The 23,800-nt window shown below is 40.1% G+C and overlaps 1 protein-coding gene and 1 long non-coding RNA gene across 5 annotated transcripts in view; one reads left to right on the top strand and one right to left on the bottom strand.

Annotated features, from left to right (window-relative positions):
* The window catches only part of DIP2C (disco interacting protein 2 homolog C), a 319,660-nt gene that overhangs the window by 59,111 nt on the left and 236,749 nt on the right, over positions 1-23,800 (top strand). The gene's annotated exons all lie outside the window — the stretch shown is intronic.
* LOC133209608 (uncharacterized) lies at positions 21,552-23,658 on the bottom strand. Its single transcript, XR_009724696.1, has 2 exons — positions 23,576-23,658; positions 21,552-21,775 (listed from the first exon to the last, which is right to left on the bottom strand). It is a non-coding gene; the product is annotated as an uncharacterized LOC133209608 (long non-coding RNA).

The raw sequence follows: 23,800 nt of genomic DNA, 5'->3' as shown, positions 1-23,800 counted from the left end.
CTGAGCAGATGGTTGCAAGGATATTGGTAAGTCAGTTGGCGACTTAGGTTGATACAGCCTATTTGTATGGACACCCCTAGTAGTATTTTACTTCTCCATTACTTTGAGAGGTGTCCATACAAGTTTGATAAAGTCAACTTGGGTGTAGGCAAAATTCTTTCATGTGTTTCAGAATGTGAATTGTCTTTCACTACCCCAAATTAGGAAGGTGCTTCACTCATAGAAATATTTTTTTAATATATATCCATTAGGCGGTTTTATACTTAAACAAATGGGTTGAATTAAGAGCCTTGTGAAAAACCTATTAGGCCTTTCTAAACCCTTTGGTTGCTCACACATCACCGCATAGGCTAACAGTATCAGTCAAACATGGGGTGGAAAATCATGGCCCAGGACTGTAGAAAATGAAATCAGTTTTCAGTCCTTTGAATTGCAGACTCCTTGTTGCTGTTTTCAGTCATAGGAACAGCTATATTGGATCGGACAAGCCCAGTATGTTCCTGGCGAGCAACAGATAGCATTAGAAAGTGGTAAGCATGGGGAAGCTCTCTCCCTAGTGAATCCCCTGAACTTCCCACAGTTGGCCAGCCAGAGACTTTCGGAACTTTGCTCTTGGTCATCTAGTTCAATAGTCAGTGATGAACTTATTTTCCCTGAATTATTTTCCATAAAAGCATTTGTACTTTTGGCTTCTGCAGCAGAGAGTTTCACAATTTAATGATTTTGTTTTTGTGGGAAGGTCCTTCCTTTTGTTTTAGTTTGATTTTTGTTTTTTTGTTTTTTTTTCATTTTTTAAACCACTGACTGATAATTTCTGTGAGTCCCCAGGAGTTTTCTGTGTTTACAAGAGAGGAAATAATAATTCCAAAAGTCAGATAAAATATTAAACTGCTAGAGGAAATATTCTCAATCAGATGGACCTTTGGCTTCATCCAGTATGACAGTTCATGCATTCCTGTAAATGATTAGGTGAAATTCCTGTAAGTAGTTCTTAAGCAGAGTGATACTCCAGACAGCTGGGCAGCTCCAGTGTTTGCGTTCACTTTCTGTCCCTCTGAGAGCATGTTCGTATTTTAGTTTTTTGCCTTCAACTGCTTTTCAACATTTCAAATGAAGTATCATTATGGAAAAACCATGGCATGTCCAGGACAGCTATATGTTTGGAGGAACGTGATACATGAATCTGAAGTATTCAAGCTTCATTTGTGCACTAGAGAATTACAGCGTGCCCAGTTTTCTGCATATTGTTTTTCTCTCTTGCTTTCTCAGTGACTTTGAGATGTGAAGAGGTGGAGTGAGAAATCAGTGCAGTTACAAAATATCTCAAAGGTTAAAAAATTGAGATAATTGCTTTTAGCTATTTCTGTTCTGACTCCAGAGTGAGAACAGGAGATTAGGAAACAGTGTGTAAGAGCAGATTCATCGAAAAAGGAGAGTTGGGAAATTCTGCAGTTTGCTTTCTCTTCCCTGGATGCGAGAATATGCATTCCCATTCCACATGCTTTTAACAGTGATTTTATTACTGGATTCTTTACAGTGGCCTTAGAGTTTTAAGAAGAACACTGCTGTATGAAAACTGATATTTTTTTTTTTAAAGCATGTTCTGAGTGCAATACTAATAACCAGATACCAGGTGGAGTTCAGCAGCAGTGACAGCAGGAAGGGAATTTGTCTGGGTCCGACTACAACCTGTTTTCAAGCAGATGATTTTTTTTCTTTCAAAAGAAAAAATACCCAGGCTTATGTAGAGAAGGATATTTTGGTGTTAAGGGTTTGAGAAAAAATTGAAAGCCTGTTCACAGTCTTCACAAACCAAAGAAACTTCACATTTAATGGAACTTTTCTGTTATACAGTGAGTCTTAGTTGGTGGGTATCTGATCATAACCAAATATTACTGTCCCGAGTTTTTGTTTCTGGATTGGGGGTGGAAAAACTGATGAAGTCTGGGAGGGGAAACATAACTTTCCTTTTCCTGCTTGCCATCATCCTCCCACCCACAGCCCCTCGAGCATGATTTTGTCAAGTTTATGTGAGTCTGTTGCTTTGTGTAGTACTTGCATTTACCTTATGTAGAACAGTAGGAGAAAGAAATACACAGTATCTGAACTGTATCTGTTGTCTTTTCAAATTCAGTTATACTTTGACGTTTCATTCAGCTAGCCAGCTTTTTAATGAAGACTACATGTGAGGTTATTTACAGTTGTGGTACAAATGGATGTTTGAAATAGCATTCTCCTGCACTGAAATATCTGAGTTGGTGCTGGGCTTCATATGGTGCAGCTGTTGCAATGTACACATTTTTAGGGGTGTGTGCTTTGTCATAGGTACGTTTTCCCTGTGGTCACTGGATTTTTTATTATTCAACACTGATGCTGCTTTCTCATAAAGAGTAACCAATGTTTATGGCACAGCTTTTTCCTATATAATTAATTGTATTAATTAGTTGTTGTATTGACTCCAGAGAGTCTGAATGGCATGATGGAAGACTAAAAGGGAAAACGTGCTTCATAAGGTGATTGCCAGAGGTGGAATTACAGTGTTGTTATTATTAGGGTAAAACAGTATAAGAAACATTTGATCATGTTAATATATGAACAAGCAGGAGAACCTCTGGTGGGATAGCTTTGGTTACCACTTCCATATAGTATGGAAATACAGTATCTAAAAAATGAACTGTTATGTTTTCAAGATTGTTTTGATGGGATAAAGCAGCAAAATTAATTCTGTATAGGATCAGTTTGCAAGGTTAACATAAGCCAACTGGATTTTCTAAACCAGATTTATTTATAGATAGCATGCAATTTCAGGCTTGCGTATTTTCACAGACCCTTTACGTTTAGAGTTTTCATGGCATTGGTTTTCCATACAGCTTCCCACCAGAACTTTAAAACATGTCACAAGAAAGATTTGAGCTAAATATAGTATGTCATCTTCATTTGGAATGGAGGCACAGGAACAGAAATGTGTAAATGATTTCTGTGATGTGGAGCTGGAGATTACCGAGGGCCTGCACTCTCCCTTTCTGAACTGTCTTGCTGCCTCTTCAGCTTGTGCACTATGAGTCACACTGATGTCATTCCTCACCTTGACAAAGCAAAACTCGACAGATCCGTGACTCCTTCTATTTTGGGATTTACAGATTTGGGGTTTGGTGGCATTGTAAACATCCGAATATAGGAGTAACAGTTTTACTGTTGTGTGGTTTCTTCTCCCCCCATGACTTAATACATCACACATGTAGTCACTTTCCCCCTAGGTACCATTTTCTCAAAGTTTTCTCTTTTTCTCTTCCTTACTAACACTTTTAATTAGAGGTGTTAAAACTATCAATTAAATACTATCAATACAAGACAGCAGTCTGAACCCCTGAGATTGCTAGTCTAGGTGTGAGAGCACTTAAGCCCTGCTGTGTTTCTCTCTGCATGGATCGTTGCCATATTGAAATGGTGATGGTCCTAATGCAACTAAAGATTCCTGTTTCAAGGAACTTTTTTGTGGAGGTTCATCATATTGTGCTACTTTCTGAAAGTAAATTTTGACATATACAAGATAAATTGAAAATGAGGGTGCAAGTTGCTGAAGCCGGAAGTTACCACGATGAAAAAGAGTTTTTATTAAAGGAAAGCAAGGCTGTCTCTTTTGTGGTGTGCAAGGTTTAGTGACTGATGCATCATCTACCAAACACCTCCTGTTTCCAGGTCTACTGGAAAAACTGGCATATTGCAGTTGTCTTAGATGGTCAGTTGTAGGTCCCTTCCAACTGATCACCTCCGTTCCATCCTCTCATCTTTTCCTCTTCTGCTCTCCTCCTCTTCTTCCTCCTCCATAGCTATAATCAAAGATACTAGTAACTAGCTTTTACATCAGACTAACTTCTCATTTTAAACTAGCACCAGGTTTCCATAGCTTAATTGTTTATTTTTTTTCGTAAGTATTAGGGATGTGGTCTGTACATGCAAGCAAATTCTGCATAGCATTCCTGGAGGAGGAGTGTCTCTGCTTTTCCATCTTGGATTCTGTTGAAGTGCTGCGTGTCTGTCAAGCTCACTTTTGCTTAATATCTGAAGTTCTTTGAGCCCTGTGCTTTGCTCTGTGTAAGCCTGACTGTCACAGGCCGCCTCAGGGGTTAGTTTACTCACAGCACACAATGAAGTAGATTGTGACTACACCTGAATCTTAATGTCAGCTGTAATAAAACAAATGTTATTTCTGCTTTTCATTACCCTTGTACATATTGCACTCCCACTAGAAAATTATGTTCTAATTCGCTCTGAATGGCATTTCACACTTAATAAAGACCTTTTCAATAGGCTGGGGATGTCAGTAATTGTGTTTGTATGCTATATTAAAAATATTGCTGCCTTCTTGCTTTTTGATCCTATAATAGAAGTCATGAGACAGAAATCAGAAGCTGCAACCAAAGGTAATATAACTAAGTAGTTCTTGCACTTTAAGGTTATAATTTATGGAGGCATAAACATTTAGTCTTTTGAATATTACTTGTTACTGCTTATTGGAAATGGAAAAAATTACTGAAGATAATATGGCTAAAATTGTCCAAGCCATGTGGCAGACACTGCAAAGGAAGAGGAGCCAGAAGACTTCAGCAGGGTCTGAAGAGTAGTAGAAGTATTTATACAGCATTTAAATCATAACCTCTGAACTTTGGATGCTGTTTAGTGTGTGACTTATTGACTTTCATTCAGGGAAGGTAAAATTCTATCTGGAAAAGCTTATTGCAATGATCTTTAAATAAGAATTCAACTTCAGGCAGAACCAATCAGTATTTAAGTACTGCAGTCTTTTAATGCGTGTTGTAGGTCGGAAGAGTGATACTGGGTTGGAAAGAGTGAGTCAATAACTCAGCAAAATGCTGTCTGATTTTTGCCTCCTTTTTGGTATTAGTTGCACTTTGGAAATGATAATTGTGTTTATGACAGGAAAACAAGGAAAGATACATTGTGATGATTTTAAATAGACCTTGCATATTGCTCCTCAGGCGTGGTAATGCTGTGGCAGACTGATGGGCCAGCCATCTTGTGTGTGATGCATTGCTGTTGCCAAAGCAGAGCCACAGTCTGTTCTATGGAGAAATTCAAAACTGTGGCTAGTCTTTCCTTACCTACATATATGTACAGGGCCACACGTTTATTTGGGATTATTCAAGTGTAGCTGGTTGTAAAGAGAATTGAGTTGTCTGTGTTGTGCAAATCAGAGTAATTGGTGCAATGCAATGTAATGGTTTCAAAACTCTCCTTGTTGTCCAGAGTAATGGATTTTCTTGTTAAGAACTTAAACATCAGCATGCAATTAAGAAGTTTCTCAACAAAACTTTTGTTCTTGCTTACTACAAAGAACTTCATGGTGGCTTAATAACATTAAAACTAAGGCTGTATAAAATAGCTTTAATACAAAAATAATTGTTTAAATAGAGTCTTAATTACAGCAATTAGTGTAGTTCTTATTGGGTCATAATACATTCCAGCTCAAAATCTTATCTGGGTTTTAAGTATTACTGTGTAACTATGCACTGCAGAGTTACTTTCTTTAAAAACAAAGCAAGAACAGTTTGCAGTAAGAAAGTAAAAACCAAGTTTGATTCAAATGCATCTAGCTTTTCTGCTTATACAAGTTACCTCAAGAATGGGATGCCCAGATGTGTTCACAGGGGCACTTCAGTGGTGGTCCAGAATTGAAGAAAAAGTGTATTTCCCCGTATTTCAGTTTGTAACTCCTGCTCACTGTGTTTTCTATGGAGAGTTAACTTTTCTGCTTTTCTCAGGACAGGCAGCTTCCAGAATAGGGGGCTTTTAGGTCAGGGTGGGTTTTTTTTTGCATATTGCATGGCATTGAGGGTTTGAGTAAGTCTTTCCTTACATGAGTCGCATATCTGGTGTTAATGAATGCTGTGATAGCTGTGCTGGAGTCAGAGGTGTACCTTCAGTCACAAATGCCAGTAGGTTCCCAGAGGGATGGTATGTTACGCTCCCTCTGTTTTCTGTGCTAGTTTTTAAACACTTCTTAAATTCCTTGGCTGGTCTATCTTGGCTGCTATTTTCTTTCTCTAATTACATTAGTTAACAGAGTGGGTACATGTAATAAGCCTTAGGAATATGTTCACTAAAGGGTTTAAGTAATGTTTGGAAAATGAACGTTGCTTTTTTTTCATGTGACACATTGGAATAATGTTGTGCATCTGAAACAAGTCTTGGGCCTGAAAGCAATGGTATCTATCCTGCATGGATTAAGCTCAAGGCTGTGGCCAGGAGGCTGCAATGATACCCAATTTTGGCAGGAGTAAGAAATTGAGCACAATTTCTTTTAGTGTGATTTGATTTATGTTCTATTTACATGTGAACAGCTAAGTCTGCTTAAATTTAAACATGCAAGTATTCCCACTGACTGAAATGTGACTGCCCGTGCTTAAGTGAAACATGGGCATTAGAGTTTGCAGGGATGGAAGACAATGGAAAATTCCCTCCTGCATTTACTGTTCTGTGCTTAAAAGAAGAGTATAGTCTCTCAAAAATGTAACCAGTGTGCTAACAGCTGCAGTGTATTTAATTTTAGAGTGAGCTTAAACCATCTTGATCAAGTAATACTGTATATTTAATTAAGTTGATTGCAATAATTTATAACATTAACTACATCAGAGTAAATGCTGCATTTTTAGAATGGAGCATTTGATAATTATTTGGACTTTGTTGTAAATATTAATGAAGCTTCTGGTTATATGTATACATCTTGAATTTAGAAGCAGGTATGCTTTAATCTCCTGTCTTTATGTTGGCCATAAATGAAATGTTTTGAAGTCTTTGCATCAGGAGATCTGCTTGTCCTCCTTTGGTTTCACACTATTTAAAGCAAGAGAATTGCTTTATTGTGTTTTGTTAAACTTCAGGAAGAATTCAAAATTTAGTAATCACATTTTGGATTCATTCTCAGGGAAATGGTTTCAAAAGAAAGCTTGGAAAACCTTAATCACGTAAAGCTCAAATATGAAAGAAGGAGGAGATCTGGAAAGTTATTGATCTTGGCCACGCTTCTTCTGAGTGTTGCAAAACCTAATTAGTGATCTGGAAAATAGGTGGTAATTAAGAAGGGGCAGAATGGTCAGAGCTCCTCAAGCAGTGGCATGAAAATTTGTATTGCAGCAATTGAGTCAAACTGAATGGAACCATGGCTGGAGTGGCTGCTCCTTTTCCTGATGAATCTGAGGGAAACAGATGAGCAGCACGGCTCACACCTTCACATGCGGTTTTAGGTTTCTGTAGCTTGGGAAGGAAAGTTTTAGCTAAAGGCAAGTCAGAAAATACACTCAGAGATCGGAGCAGCTTTATCTTGATAGAAGGTTTTAGTAGTAGGACCTAGATATGTCTTTCTCTTTTCTCAAGGATGTTGGAGTTGTGAGATGAAGAAACACTTAACACCATAAATGGTGGTAAAAGCTCTTCATAGAATTTCCAATACACTGTTTGCTTGTATTTGTCTTTTATTTCAGTGCACCCAGGAACTGTTATTTTAGATGTTAGTATAAAACCCCATTTTAATAAGAACTGTATTTGAGTCCAGATAACCTCACTGCCATGTAAGACAGATGAGAGATCATATCTCAGTGTAGTTTTTCATACCATTCAACACTCAGAAGTATCTCTAAAAACTAATACGCTGTTGCCAGTATGCCTGTAGGGGTAGCAAGCAATGCATATTGCTCCAGTGTATTAATGTATATAGTTTAAATTCTTCTAAATGCTAACTTGCCATTTAGCATTTATATATAGCATTAGCCATGGGACAGTCGATTTGCATATTGACACCAAGGGTATGGTCGTGGGCCAGGCTTTACAGCTGAGAAGCTAGTTTGGTCTCTGTGGCATTAGTAATTGAGATGTTACAGATTTTCACACTTAAGAGCTGTCTGGAATCTGGAGCATGTTTTGTAATGAGTAATTTTTACCTCTTTGATCATGAGGGCAATTAAATCCCTGATTTTACAGTTACGTATACTTAACCGTGCCATTTTACCATCTGTATTATGTCCATAGTTGCAGGGGGCCCTTATGTTTTAGCTAGCTTGTTTGACTGTGTCCTTATCATGAAAGCATGTCAGTCACACCCAGGATGCAGCAGAAGGTGGCCTCAGCTCTCTTCACTCCTCTTCATGTCAGACCCAAGGGTCTGCAAGAGCGGAGAAGGTTCACTTCCTTGTGTGTTGTTTGTGTCCCAGCCACCAGTCCTGTCTCCCCTGGGGATGAGGGTGAAATGTCAGGCAGCTGGTGTCCTTGCACAGGGAGCTGAGGCTCCAAAGTGGGATATGCTTCCTCAACCTGCCCTTCTGCAGTGCTGATTCATTGTTATGGGTTTGTCCTGGCCTTCAAACCCTGTTGTTTATAAAGGTTTACTAAACACTTGAAATTTATTTACTATGTTGTAAGACACATTTTTCTTCTTGCCTGGCTTTCACTGCATAGATTAGTGTTTCACCAGGGGTATTACAACACTTCATTATTTAAGTGGAGCTGTTACTTTTATAATGTATTCAAGCCAGTGCAAGACCTGCTGTTACAATGCTATCAAATCCTGGAGCATGGTGATGGATGTGTTCCTGTCCAACAGAAGAAATCTTCCAGAATTTCCTGAAGTTTTATGTGCAATCTGAGAATTTAAATGAAAAAAAAAAATCATCTGTTGGCTTTCTTTAACATTAAACTTTGTCAGGGCTTTTGAAGCAGTGTTTGTCATCACTAGTGTCAATAGTTTCCTTCAGGTGACTTTCAGGTTGACTGCCTACTGCACTGTCATCCTCTTTCCTTCCCTCTCAGTCTTCTTGGTACATCTGTTATGGCTGTTTACTCTGTTGGACTGTACTGCCACTTACCAAGGTGTGTAAGACATTTACTCTTGCTGAGGCATCCTGGGCATTTTTCTGGTCTGGCGATAATACGTGGTGTAGCTTCTTAGTTAATTACAGTAGCATGTAGTTCAAACCTTGCTGTTGTGTGTTGTGGAGAGTAAGGGACACTAGCTGTCATAGATGTTTACAGTATAAATAGACATGAGAAATGAAAGCTGTGTTGTTATCTCTCCCAGGTATGAACAGGTAGGGTAAAAAGTAAAATGATGTATCTCGTTTGAGTCATTTTGATGACATTTGAAGTGAGACAGAAGGAGACATTTAGATCCCTGTCATAATATGAATAGTTCTAATTAATCTCTTCTGAAGGAGTCATAACTGTGCAGTTCTGATATTTGTGTTCAATACTGTCAGCATCAGGTCCAGTTACTCCAGTTTATTATACAAATGTATAAAAAGAAATGATTTTTACCCCAGAGACTTTATATTCCAGCTTCAGAGAAAGCCTTGGTGTGCAGGCATTGCAAGAGGGGGAGCAGGGAAAGGAAGGTGTGTGCACTGCATTTCTGGCAGATCTCATGGTTGCACAAGAGTCACTTTCAAACCACAGAAGCACTTGGCATCTTTCAGGATAAGGCCACTTCAGGTCAACAAGCAAAGAATATACTCCACCGAGTGATAAATGACTTTTAAGTGAATTCTGGCTTCACTGCTGTTGATAAGAAATGCAGATGGTCAGCATCTTTCCACTATTAATTTAGAAAGCCTGAAAGGGAGAGTTATGCCTCTGGTTCTTGTTGAACTGTTTGGTTTATCTAACCTATGTGCATCCTTTCATCTGTTTCTTAAAAGTGCACATGAATGTACCATATACTGGCCCTTGTGACATTGCAGAAGCGTAATTGCTTAAGTTTCTGGAGAGAGTATTCTCCATATAGGTATGTCCAGAAGCACTGTATGATAAAAATATCTAGTGCTTCTATATGAAGCTATCTGTGTGAAAGCAAACTGCATCAGTTATGTAATTATTTTGCATTTAGACTTGAAAGTCAGTAAAAGCTCATGGTAACACTGTATAAAGAACTAATAAGAAAAGTATATAAATATATAACGTATATTGATGCTGCTCATAAATTAACTCAGTGTTTAGGATTCTGCTGTCCACAGATTGGTCCCATTAATCATTACCATGGTGAATTTGATGCAAGTTCATCACTGTATCCAGTATTTATTTCACTGGCTCTGTCTCATGTCTCTTAGAATCATAAAATCATCAGATTGTTTAGGTTGGAAAAGACCTTTAAGATCACTGAGTCCAACCACTAACCCAGCATTGCCAAGTCCACACTAAATGATGTCCCTAAGTGGCACATCTATATATCTTTTAGATACCTCCAGGGATGGTGACTCAACCACCTCCCTGGGCAGCCTGTTCCAATGCTTGACAGCTCTTTCAATGAAGAAGTATTTCCTCATGTCCAGTCTAAACCTCCACTGGCACAGCTTGAGGCTGTTTCCTCTTGTTCTGTTGCTTGTTTCCTGGGAGAAGAGACCAACCCTCATCTCACTGCAGCCTCCTTTCAGGTAGTTGTAGAAAGCAGTAAGTCTCCCCGGAGCCCCCTTTTCTCCAGGCTAAACAACCGCAATTCCCTCTGCCGCTCCTCAGTGTGTGTTCCTGCCTGCAGCGGTACTGCTGTGCTGCCAGGCTTAATCCTGCATGGTTTTGCTCAGGGCCCAGTGGTGCAGCTTTATTTCAGAACGAGATGAGAGCACTTAGCTATAGGAGTCTTACCAACCAAACAGAAGAAGGGTGACTTTTTGGGAATGTAGAAAAAACCCAAATCTAATCAGTACATCTTGTGTAGGTTCTGATGAGTCTGAGCAAAATGTAAGCAGGCTGCTTTAACTTTGGAGGTAAGCTGCTTGCCTGTGTTGTTGAAGGCAGCCTGCTGGTGTGCAGCTATGCTATAGGATCACCCAGATCACATGAATGAAGAGACGCCAGCATTGTTTGTCACAAGCTAGGATTTTCATGCATTCCTGCTAATTGGCCAGAAATTTTGCAGTGAAAATGTTGGAGCTTGGATTCCATGTAGTATTTAATTTTAGAAAATGCATTTGAAACAAAATGTTTCTGTTTTGGTATATCTCTTCCATATAACATTTTGAAAAGCTATTATAGTGGAGAACACAAGACACTTCCTTTAGGACAAGGGCTGTGGTTTCTGGATGGTTGTGATAGCTCAGCCCCAAAGCAGCAGTAGATCTGAAAGAGATTTAGTTCTTTATTTTACCAGCCAGCAGGATGGTCACCCATGATGGGTGGACAATACTGGTGACAGTACTGGGTGGACAATGATGGGTGGACAATACTGGATTATTTTGACTAACGGCTGCACAGAGGTCTTGTGAAAGCTACTGAAGCTGTGAATCATTTTGTATAGCATTAGACAGCAGTTCAGGTGTCTACCTCTGATCAGATCACACTAGGATCCGCATGTAATCCAGGGAGAAGTATAGTTTTTTTTCTTGGATACAATTCATCTGATCCCTTTTTTAGATATCTGAGGGTCAATTGAATTGTAGTCCAGAAGTGCCTGTCTCTGCATTGTCAAGGAGTGGAAACCAGATTAATGAGATGTATTCATTTGACAAAACCGAGACATCCTAACCAGAGAAGCTCACTATTGATTTTAACAAGGTTTCTGATCAGGCTGCAGATAGGTTGACTCAGTGTCTCTTTCTGTTTCAAACAATGGAAAAATGGGACATGAATTCTGACTAGAACATTTATGTATTCTAGAAATCCAGGTGACTTGGTAAGTGGATTTTAGTTATGGTTATTTTAAGTACTGTATGTATAACCAGCAAAGTAGAAAAGAAGGGTGGTTTTTTTTTTTTGAATACATGGCTTTTCATGCAGGGAAGAATGGATTTCTTTGTTACAGATGGAATAAGATTTGTTTGTTATACTTAGGATAAGACCTTTTACTTCATACTTCAGTGACCTTTCAATTCTAAAAGCTGCTTTGTAGATTTTACAGCTATCCAACTTCAGACTGATAGTCTGTGGATAGATGCATCACAGGCACAATTATGATGCAGGGGCGCATCATAGCTGATTCTCTTACAAGGCTTACTAGAAGGGAAAATAACAAAAAAAAGAGTATTTGTTCATGGCTGGCCTGCATCTGGGATCATTTCCAGGTATATTCTTCTATTCCTGGGTTCCTGACGTGTCCAGAAAAGAAAAGGAAAGAACCAGCTGGGGAGCTGTTTTGGTCAACACATGGCTAGAAAGGCCCATTCATCAGGGATGCCACCCAAGGTGCATCAGGCTGGGGGCCTTCCTGCAGGCATCAGGGCTGGCAGCAGAAGTGCCATGAACAGGGCTGCTTCTGCTGGTCACTGCTTCCTTGTCTGCAGTGGGGGGTGTGGGGAGCCTTTCCTCTCGTCTTAGAGAAGCTTCAGTCTGATGTCCATTCCACTCCCACATGCCAAGGTCTTTGACCACTTACTGGTGTTAAGAAGGCAGTCTTGGCTTTAGCGCAATTAATGTTCATTTCACAGCCCTTTCAGCTGGTGGGGTTGTATTTTGTTGTTATATTTACATACTTATATGCTGGTCAGAGAGACCATCTTTGCCTGGAACTCAGTAAAATGCCCTGAAACTCAGAAGGCCTGCTCTGGAACTGTTTTGTGTGTTGCCCAGAAATGTATGAAACATTTAGTCACTGAGTTCAACATCCCTGTACATGGGCAAGGTTTGAGATATGGCTGGAGTTTATTGAAGTGTACAAGTTAATTGGCCTGCCCCTCCACTGTATGAGGGCACACTTGTCCCTTGGAATAAAGGAATTCCTGAATACCCAAGGAATAGCAAAGATTTTGCTTTAACACATGGACCACACTGTACCATCACTACTTTCAGCTGTAACCAGACACACTGTAGGTCAAGAGATCTCAACACAGAAGATTCTGAAAGGAGTCAGAGTGTCACTCAACAAATTAGCAGGTCTCTCACTGGGCATCAAGGTTGTTTTCATCATGGTGCAAACAATATTCTGTCTGCTTCAGCCCTGGCACAGGATCACAGATTTGTAAAGCAGCAACATAATGAGAGCCCAACGACCTTTTTTAGCTGCTGATTTCAATGGCTGTTTTGGGAGAGCAACCCTGTAATTAATACTCTATAAATGCATCAAAACTTCTTTATCCCTGTCTTACTAAAGGGTACTGTTGACCTGTCACTGTGGGGGTGCGTGCAGATGGGAACTGCAAAGGAAAAAATGGCTACTTGCCCTATAGTAACTGTACTTCCCACAGATCCTATTTGTTTATTCTGAGAGCTGGCATCTGTCGCTGCTTTTGAGAGACCCCCACAGAGCTATGTGTGGTGTGGAGCTGAGGGAGGGTCACAGGCATTTCACTTTCCAGCACCCCTTGGAGGGCTATGAGGAGACCCAGAAAATGTGTAAGACTTAATGCTGCTGCTGCCATTGAAAGGAAGGGTTTTGCATAAGTGCTTCTAAGGATGTTCCTGAATACTGCTATAGCATCTGCACTGCCTACAGTGTCTTGAAGCACCAGTTACTCTCTGGGTAAGTCATGTTGGTACACTGATAATGTATTTTCTCAAATCTATAAAAGATGTACTGGCTTCTTGGCATTCAAAATGAAATCTGCCTTGGTTCTCTTCATTTAAACTCCATGGCAGGCACCAGCCCACAGCTTAATTTACATTTTGATGTGGTACTTAGAGAAAAAATATTTTTCCCTGGGTGGAGAGAAGTTATCTGTTAACATAGAGCCGAATTATTTTTATTTTATTACAGAAATATTTTTATTGATTTCAGTGGGACAATTTTGTATCAATGAGGCACACGGTGTTTGGCTTTGGTAAACAACTGAGCTCAACATGTTATGCAGTTTAAAGAAAAATGCATATTCTTAGATCCATTTGTCCTTTTGAGCTCTAGAGTATGCTGTTTTAACTAGTGTTGTATCTTGTATTGATTAGAGTGCCTTTAGGTTTTAATGAATATTTGCATCTTTAGTGTTTCAGCTTTGGAAAACTAAATGCACTTGCTTACAAAATCGGTTAGGGGTTATTGGTGTATTTGTTTATCAAGATGTTTTCAAGTCAGTCTTTCAACCATTCACAATTGTTCTCTGAGCTGGCATCCCTTGAACACAAGAAATGACTGAAGGCCATCTGTATCTCTTCCTGACTTGAACGGGACTGTTGTAAAATAACTAGATCCTTTTTAAGAGCTTCTGGCCCGTCTCCTAAAAACTGAGACAGAAAAGAGTGGAACAGGAGAAATCAAAAAGACCAGATTATAATTAGTACTTTATATTAGCATTTGTGAGGTTTGTGTAAACTCTGTAGCCACAGTGGGCTGGGCATGGTCAGGTGGAAAAGGAGTTGAACACATTTTGGATGAAGAAATGTTACATAATTCCCCCCAAAGAAAGGGTTGGAATTGGAGATGCTGCAGCAGAGTGGATTGTTTGTGCCAGAACTGTAGTGGTTGTATACAGTTTAGACATTTTGGACTTGAGCTTGTATTTGCCTTGTATATTTGCGCTTTCCAACCATGCTGTTGAAATACTAGTAAAAATGCTTAGTTTAGAATGCCTTTTAGGTTCCAAATTACACTAAAATTTACCCTAGATGAAACAAACTAAGCTTTTGAAACCAGAGAGGCTTGAGGGATTGCCTTAATTGAGAGTACAGAAATGAAATCATCGTGACAGCAGAATTTCTCAAGTTATAATGCTAATTCTGACCTGTTGAAGAAACCATACTGAATTTAACTTAATTATGTAAATTATTTACATACTTGAAAACATCTTAAGGGATGAGTTGAGGGAAGAGTGTATGGGAAGTTCTAATGTGCCATTATGCATCTTTCAGTGGTCCAAATCAGTTGTTTTAGGTTTTGTGCTGATACTGTTTTGTTTTGAAGGTTCCCCCAACTTTTCGCATGCGGGTTAGGAGGGAGAGAAGAGGGATTCAGTGATTGTGAAATATATTGTCACACTGATAATTGGTTTTGTCCCTTTGGATACCTCTGGGAATTCATTCAAGTGCCTAGTCATTGGTTAATAGCAACCATGAAGTCAGGAGAGGAAGAGTTAGATCCCATTGGGTTTTAAGATAAGATTCTGGGATGTAGATGTCTAACATTCATGAAGGTGTTACGATGGAGAAAGGCAGAGATGTATTATGGAGAGATATTGGTGACTTTGGCATTTGTTGCTTTGGCATGGTGTAAGCATAGGCATTATTCAACCTTAGATGCATACCTTTCCTTGGAGATACATGTTGTTCTCCCTCTTGGTTGTGTTTCAGCAGCAGGAATTCATCAAGGCAGTGTGTGGGACCTTCATGCATGCCTTATTGTCAAAATAGAGACTGCCTTGTGTGACTGTCCTGGCAGTCAGTTGGAGACCTGAAACTGGTGGTATTTTCTATGCTGGCAAAGGCTGGGAACACGGCATTGAGCTCAGCTGCTGGAGGAGAGAAACATCTTACTTTATTCAGCAGCAATGTCTCTGCCTAATGATCCAAATTAGGTTTTTTGGCCTCAGAGGGAGTTCTGTTTACTCAACCAGAACAAGGGCCATACAATATGGTCTCTCAGTAAAAGCAGGAAAGCCTGCAGAAAGCCTTCTCAGATTTTCCCCATTCCCCTCAGTGCAGGGGTAGGTGATAGGAATGGAGAATCCAGTAAACTTTTCAGACAAGTTCTCCAGGCTTTATCTGGTGGAGCGTAATGGTAAGCAGCCTTTCATGAAGAAAATCTTGTTGTTGATGTTGGAAGGTACTTTTATTGCAGCACGCCAGTGCAACTCATTAGTAGGAATGCTCTTTTAGCCCTCTCTGACTCTTTAAAAGGAACACTCTAAAGAAAGCTTGTGTGTTTAGACTGGTCATTTCAGTGGTGAAGCTAACCCCTTACTTCTGTGATAACATTAATATATGAAGTAAACACAAAATATGAAGGCCAGAAGAGAGGTTTGTAACAGGGCCGGCAGCGTTTCCCTCAGAGTTAGGTTCTGAGTGCACTTACATGTGAATATTTGCTATTTTGTGCTGTTTCACCCTTTTTGTTTCGACACAGAAGGGCTTGTATCCCTAGGAAGGGAGTACATACTGATTCTGGCTTGCTGTCACAAAACTCTCGAAGCAGCAGTAAACTTGTGGTTTCTGCACCTGTCTTTATGGATTAGTGCCTAAAACCTGTAATTAATGTGAGTCCTTGTGTGTCTAATCTGCCTTGACAAATTAAGACTTTCACCCCAGAATGCACTTGGTGCATTGTTCAAAACAACCAGTGCAGGCTACGGCACTGGATAGTTGCACACTCTGTGTGAAATGGGGGCACCAACTCCACACTGCTTGGAACAGTACTGGCTCCCTGGGTGGCTTTTTGGCCTGTTTTTGCCTGCCTGTAATTCCCTGTCAAACAGCACCAGTTGTATGTCCACTGGCATATCCCAGGTATGTGGGAGGTCCTCATCTCCAGGCTATTCCACATGTGCTTTGCTGCGACAGCACGAGGCAGAAACAATGAACGAAGTGTGTTTTGGCAGTTGTCCTAAAATCCTTCCTAGAAAGAATGTGAAATCACTTGTCATAGACAGATGGGATTTGCAGGCTGCTGGGCGCAGGTACCGTGTGGGCTGTCCCTGAGCATGGTGCCATGTCCCAGTGATGGCCTGCAGCTGGGGAAGCTCCCAGATGGTGGCAGGTAAATAGTGGGTGTAGTCCATGTGCTGCTTCCTGGAAGGTGTTTTGAGGTGCCCGTCAGCTTCTAAGATGATGTGTCCTATAGGGCCTCTGAAGAGCACGTATTTATCAATGTCACTCTGAATTGCAACCCGTTACAGCCTCTGAATTGCATCTTTGGCAGCCTGTTCTTGCAAGTGGCTTTAGCCCACCAAGCCTCCTCATTCTTTCCTTGGCTCATGAGACAGGTGAGGAATATGGATATGGGCAAAGAAGGAATAAGGGATATGGAAGATGCTGAAGACTTAAAGCCTGATTTCCCCATGAGAACTATTGTTGCCACTGATTACACTGTGTAATTGTCATGAATTTATGAATACTGTGAGCTTACTCAGTAGCAGATTACCAAATTAAGAAATAATAGGAAGTATGGTGCACACAAATCAGAACAAATTGTCAGGACAGATGATTAAAAAATACCAGGTTTCAATCTTGTATTTTAGTTATAAACACAAGAAATTTTTTAAGAGCTAAGCAGTGATAGCTACGCAATACTGCAGCAACAGCTTTGTCTCTGCGTAGCTGACACTAAATACCAGCGGAACACTATGGATTGTGATTTCTATGCTCTGTGGGAAGAGCTCACAGCCAGCCAGCCCCTGAAGACTACATTGGTAGGATTTGTTTTCCAGAACCAATTTCTGGAAACAATAGTCAAGGAAAAAGTATGGCAAATTGTATGTTCTCATCATAATTTTGTAATAAAGGGACTCTGTCTTAACAGGATTTGTGGAGCCTTTTTACGAGAATGAAAGGTCACCATGGCCTCAAGGTAATGAGGTATTGCTTTTGATATCTTTTCAGTTGGGATTCATCATGTGAGTTAATTACTGTATATGTTGAGGATGAAGTAGTGCACACAAGTACCAACTACCTTGAGCTTGTTACAATCATATTTTAACTAGACATCATTCCAATGCTTGGTAGCTTTGATTGCCAGACCTGTTTATTCCTTGCTCAAAGTGGCTGATGACACTGTTTATGAAATGTCTGAAGTGGAGCTACTGCAAAATAATAGGTCAGGTGATTGTCCTGATTTTTCCCAACATATTTTTCTCTGTCTCTGTGCTACGATGTAGATTACAAAGTGACATGAATTTGGGTTTTTCTTGTATCACCTGGAGCTGCAAAGTGGAGCTTATGTAAGAGACAGAGGCAGAATAATTGAACTGGCAGTACAACTGCTGAGGTACACAGTGCTTGGTGTCATTTGTGATAAATGCAGCTAATTATTTTGCTTTTAGTGGTGAAATTAATATAATCTGTCTGCAGTGTTGATCTAGACAAATGCAGTTGTAGAACTAATGTTTTGTTCAACTTAAACCTTACCACCATTAGCAGGCTTCTTTTGTGCATTGTTGAGGAGGAAAACCAGCTTCCCTGGTCTAAGGTATAATGGATTCGTACTGCAAGTTTGGGTTGGTAGTTGTTTCTGCTTAAGCAGGGTATAGACATTTGGGCTGCTAAGAAACCTTTTTCCCCAGTCTTCACACACACAAGTAATACATTAGGTTGCAGAAATGGTAATGTCACTGTTGAACTTAAAATGTTAGCTGAGTATTAAGGTTGCTGGCATGCACCTAATGCTATTCTCATTTTAGTTTTCTAATCTGGGGTGACCCACACATGTATGAGCCCCATAGCAGCAAGAGAAAACATTCTTGTGTGTTGGCATATTCCTACTTTGGAGGAGGGCTTCAGCATTGCTTCGCAGTAGGTTGGGTGTTGTGCTTTCCTGGGTTGTCATGGGGATGTGTTTTCAGCTGGTGAGCTGAAGCAGAGGGGGTTGCACTTGGCATCAGTGAATCAGATCTTACAAATACTGCGACAGTATAGCATAAAGGTGTGGAGGCTTCATAAATTCACTCAATAAGCATAATTTTGTTACCAGGCACATTATCTAAGACCTCAGGATGGAATTTCCCTTTGGAGGTTGGCTACCTGTAAAAATATTGCCTCCTCTAGCTCACATTTTTCCATTTTTCACAGTACTAATCATATCTTACTTAAACATGCTTTTGTTTGCATGATCAAGATAGTCTTCTGCCATTTGCCGCTACTCATTCCAACTCAGAAGCTGATGGCTGCTGTAATTGAAGCTATTCAGCTGTGTAGGGACAAAAGAAGACCTAATTCTAAATGGGTTTAAAATCAACATCAATCCATCAGGAAGGAAATCTCAAATCCATGAAACCATTGTAGAAGCTGGCCCCCAGTTCTTGGCTGACTTCTGTCCTTCAGTCCCACTGAAATCCTTCAATGTTTCCTGAATATTCAATCAAACTGAAAATAAATCTCAGTGCTAAGAGAAAAAGAAGCAATTGCCTTACCGTTTTCACAGATCAGTGCTGTTTTATTGGAACAGAAATCTTACTTTAATTTGGTTTGTTAAAAAAGAGGAACAGGATTTCAGTTTTCCACAAATAAAGCCAGAAGAGACTTTCTTATATGTCATGTGTCTATTATAGTATCCACTTTAATTACAAATGAAATTGAGAAGGATTTATAAATGAAACAGTATAGTTTTTATTTGCTATAATCTTTTCTCTTGAATAACTTAAGCCTTGTTGATGCCTTTGGAAGCATCAGCCAATCCATTTGTAAAATACATCTTGTTTATTGTCTTTGTCAAGTCATCTTTTCAGAGAAAGAATCTTACTTGATTTCAACTCCTCTCCCTTGACCACTAAGCTGATTTCATGTTGCTAACAATATGCTGTGTTATTGCTGTACCATAAAACATAACTTATGCTATAATGATCATGTTCAGTTTCCCAGGTTTGTCAGCATTCGTGTTTATATTTTGAAGGTAGACATTTGGTAATACAGTAAAGCTCATTGTTGATGCCATCTAAGAAGAACACCTGAAAAATGCAGGTAGTTAATGCAGCTATGTCCATAAACTGTTAGAACAACACCACATGTAGGTAGTTGGTATCACCATAGCTCTATTGGTATCTAGGGCAAAAAAACCCAACTTCATACTAACCTCTGGACCAGTCCCTTGAACATGGTAAGAAGCATCTTAAATGATTAAAATCTTAACCTCAGGTTTGACTTCTCTGGGGCAGTATTGAACTAAAAATGCTGTGTATTACATCTCAGCTTCGTAGCTTTTTTCCAATCCCCATAGGCAAATGAAAAATGAGGGTGTTGAGCACGTTGAGCATGTGGAGGTTGATACCAACCTGCATGAGAGGTGAGGACCAGAACCCTAGAGCTGCCTGAGGCAGAGCTTTCTTCGTCTTTCTGATTGCAAGTGCACAAATAAGTTTTATTTTAAAACAAGTTTCTTTTCAAAACAAACACAACTGGAACAGTTCTTTATAGCCCTCTGCTGTGTTTGTAAAAGTTGTATTTCTGGCTGTTTGAATGTTATAGGAAAATGGCCAAAATTCCTTTACATATTTTCTGGCGGTATCTTTATATAGCTTAGGAGCTCTTTGTGTTTTCCCGTCAGCGCGGAAACCATTAAATACTGGTTTTGGAATAATTCAGCTTACCTTTTTTATGAAGTAGATACAGGTTTCACAGTAGGATTAGGAGTCTTGGAGGGTAGACATAATAACTGAAGGTCATATTTAATCTCTCCGTGTTTCCTGAAAACAGATATGTTCTGAGCCAAACCATCCGACTGTGTGGATGCAGTGGTTTCTCTTGGTGCATTGTTTTGCAGAGGTTTTTATTCCTTGAAAAAGTACATTTTGCTTGTGTGGTACATCTAGACTGCTCTGGGACTCTGAGATGAACAGGCTTGAAATGAACATTTAAAGTATAATTTCATTGAATAAATGTCTGTAACTATATGTGTTATGGAAAAAGGTGAAATCAGTACCCTGAAGTCAGTACCCTTCAGTACAACAGAAGGCCAGAATTCAGCAGGTACTTCAGCATGTGTTTGGCTGGAGGGGTAGGGATACCGTCATTAACTGACAAATTTGTAGGGCTTGACCAGGCCTTGTATGTCAGTGAGAGTATTTTCACCTGAGATTGGGCACAGAATGTAAGCAGCTTAGAGAAACGTATCACACATTTTTTTTCTCACTCCACACAATAATAACTTCATTGGTTTCAGTAACTGTAACTTTGCATAAGGCTGATGTGGAATCGTGATTTTCTCTTTTCCTGTGTTTCCTCTAATTGCTCATATTTAACCAAAAATTGGATACTTGCAAAATAGTGATTCAGTGTAGGGAGGAAGTGCCATAGAGATAGTGCTGACATATATAGAAAAATGTTTTGAAATCTGTAAGTTTTCTCAAGTATCTGGTTAAACCCCAGCATTTTCTCTGGGTGAATGGAAAGAGACTTTTCCATACCTTTCTCAGTGACCTAAGCAGTGATTGGAAGTGAGAAAACTATTCTTTACTATGGATTTCCCCCTTCTTTCTCTCTGGTCGTTTTCTAACCAGTTGAAAAAAGGTTTTATCAGTGCATGGTACCAATTGGAAACTTCTGAAGCTTTTTATGTCTTGCAAATGTCCTCCCACATTTCGTTCTTCCCCCGCGAGCATACAGGAGAAGGGAAAAAAGTGAACAACACACTTAAATAGATGATGATTAAACAACCATGTTCCTGAATAAAAGCATCATTTCTTTCACAGCAAATGACTTTAGTATCATTCTCTGAAATATTACTAAAAGTATAAAATAATGTGCTCCTCATTTAAGTTAGAAGCAGCTCACCACCAGCCTGGTTAACAGATCAAGGCAGTCAGCTGACGAGCCACATATGGTAGAAACTGCTGCATATGAATTGTTAATGATCTTCACTGAGGAAAATAACCTTCCTGTTGGTGTGGAGCCCAACTGGAGTGTGGAAAAATCCATTAAATGTATGAAGATTACAGTGCGTCAGACTTTATATCCAATTTCAATAGGCTGTTGTGTGAAACCGATTTAGAAATACTTTATGGTTTTTATTAAATTCCCTGGCATCATCTGACCTTGATATACCACTGGCTGAAAGGCCATACAACGGCAAGATGTTCATCTGCTTGAGGCAAAACCTCCAAATTGGATTGTCTCAAGATAGGTGTTTCAACTTCATCATTCCACTTACTGTTGCCAGTGCTGAGCAGAGGATGGGGATTTGATCCCTCTCAGTCAAATGCTGTTCCACCTGAACGCATAAACCAGAAGCGTTTGGGCATACATGTCGCCATTTAGGGTAAGTCATAGAATCATAGAATAGTTAGGGTTGGAAAGGACCTTAAGATCATCAAGTTCCAACCCCCCTGCCACAGGCAGGGACACCTCGGTCATGGGAGAGCAGCCTCGAAGTTCTGTCTTATAGGCAAGCAGATCATGGTGGTTTAACAACATCACTGATGTTTAAATGAGTTTGGTTTTTTTTTCAGAGAGAGAATAAGAACTGTTCATAGAATTTATGCTTGGAGCATCACTCCTCCTCTGTTGGTAACATCTCTGGCTTTGCAGGGGGACATGGATGTGGCCAGCAAACCCTATGAGTCCATACAGAGCTCCCAGGAACAGGGTCTTGGATCCTGTGGCTTGGGGAAGTTGTGCTGCTGCAAGCCCCCACCTGGCTATTTGCCCCTGTCCCCTGCTGTGGGGGTTAGAAGTAAAGGGGGAATGTTAAGGGTGAGGGCTCTTGTTTTCATTTTCCTCTGGCTGGCTGCATCCACCTGTGCTGTTAGACATGTCTTCTATACTGTTGGGAAACTGGGGGTGAGGAAAAAAATGAATTATGCCATGGAGTTACTACTGCTGACTTCCTTTCTGCTGGCTTTGGATATATTCTGCTATTGTTATGGTTATGATTATTATTCTTCTTGCTATTACTGTTGTCATTGTGTTGCAAAGGAATTGCAGTATGTTTGGTTGTAGGCCTCAAAGCAAGGCCTGGTTTAGTTTAAGAACAGAATGGGGTATACAAGAGCAGCCTGCTGTGTTGTTGTTGGTGCCACTGACTTTGCTGCACTTGGATAGGCAGGGTAAATTCAAGAGTTTCCTTTAGCAGCCTGGGCAGCTGGGAGTGCAGGACCCCGCAGGCAGGCAGGACAGCGGGCAGAAATGCCTGACCCAGATCGTCTTCGTTTCGTCCTGACGCATCTAATCCATTACACTTACCAAGGTACTTCAGGTACTGTAGATCTTTTCAGTGAAATTAACTGGCAATGATACAGGTATTTCAGAGAGAGTTTAATTCATCACCTTGGATGAATGTCTCAGTTAAACCCACCCTTTTATAACGTTTGGTTGAGTTTACAGCAAAACTTCTTTTGAGCAGGAGAGGAAAGACTGGCGTAAAGGGGCCGTAAGTGCCAGTTTTTATTCTAACTCATCATCATGCGATAACTTGAGATTTGTGGATACTCTTTGAAGGGATAAATAACAGTGCAGTCTTACCAATTTAAGAAACCAGGTAGAAGTGGAATGCATGAAAATGGAATATATTATTTATAGAGCAGTGTTATCAGCCCTGTTTAGGGCTCTGTTTTGCAGTCCTTTCTTACATAACACCACTGAGTAAATTCAGCTCTGCAGAATCTGGCCTTCAGTAAATATTTTTAAATCTATTTATAGTTTGTTAAAATGACAGCATAAAATTGTTACAACAGAAATGCTTTCTTTCTGCAGCGTCAAGTATCAGCTACTTAGTTTGGTTACCAAAGGAAGGATATTGACCTGTTGGAGAGGGTCCAGAGGAGGGCCACAGAAATGAGCAGAGGGATGGAACACTCTCCTATGAGAAAAGCCATAGAGAGTTGGGGTTGTTCAGCCTGGAGAAGAGAAGACTCTGGGGAGGTGTTATCGTGGCCTTTCAGTACTTAAAAGGAACCTAGTAAGAAAAGTGGGGAAGACTTTTTAGCAGGGCCTGTTGCAACAGGATGAGGGGTGGTGGTTTTAAAGTGAAAGAGGGGAGAGTCAGGCTGGAAGTAAGAAAGAAATTTTTTACACTGAGGGTGGTGAAGCACTGGCACAGGTTTCCCAGAGAGGCGGTGGATGCTTCGTCCGTGGAGACATTCAAGGCCAGGCTGGTCCCTTCTAACCCAAACTATTCTGTGATTCTATGACTTTACTCTGCTAGGATTCCAGAGCTAATACGGGGTTAGCAGTGGTGCTTAGAGTGCTGTATAAGCCGGGGAGATTGCAGCTTTGGTGCTGTGATGGGAGGCTTCAG

Source organism: Neopsephotus bourkii, unplaced genomic scaffold (assembly GCF_033783945.1).
Source record: "Neopsephotus bourkii isolate Nb327-2 ecotype Australia unplaced genomic scaffold, CSIRO-AGI_Nbou_v1 NB_53, whole genome shotgun sequence".
Lineage (NCBI taxonomy): Eukaryota > Metazoa > Chordata > Aves > Psittaciformes > Psittacidae > Neopsephotus > Neopsephotus bourkii.
Note: the sequence above shows the minus strand (reverse complement) of the source record. Positions and strands in the feature narration are given on the sequence as shown.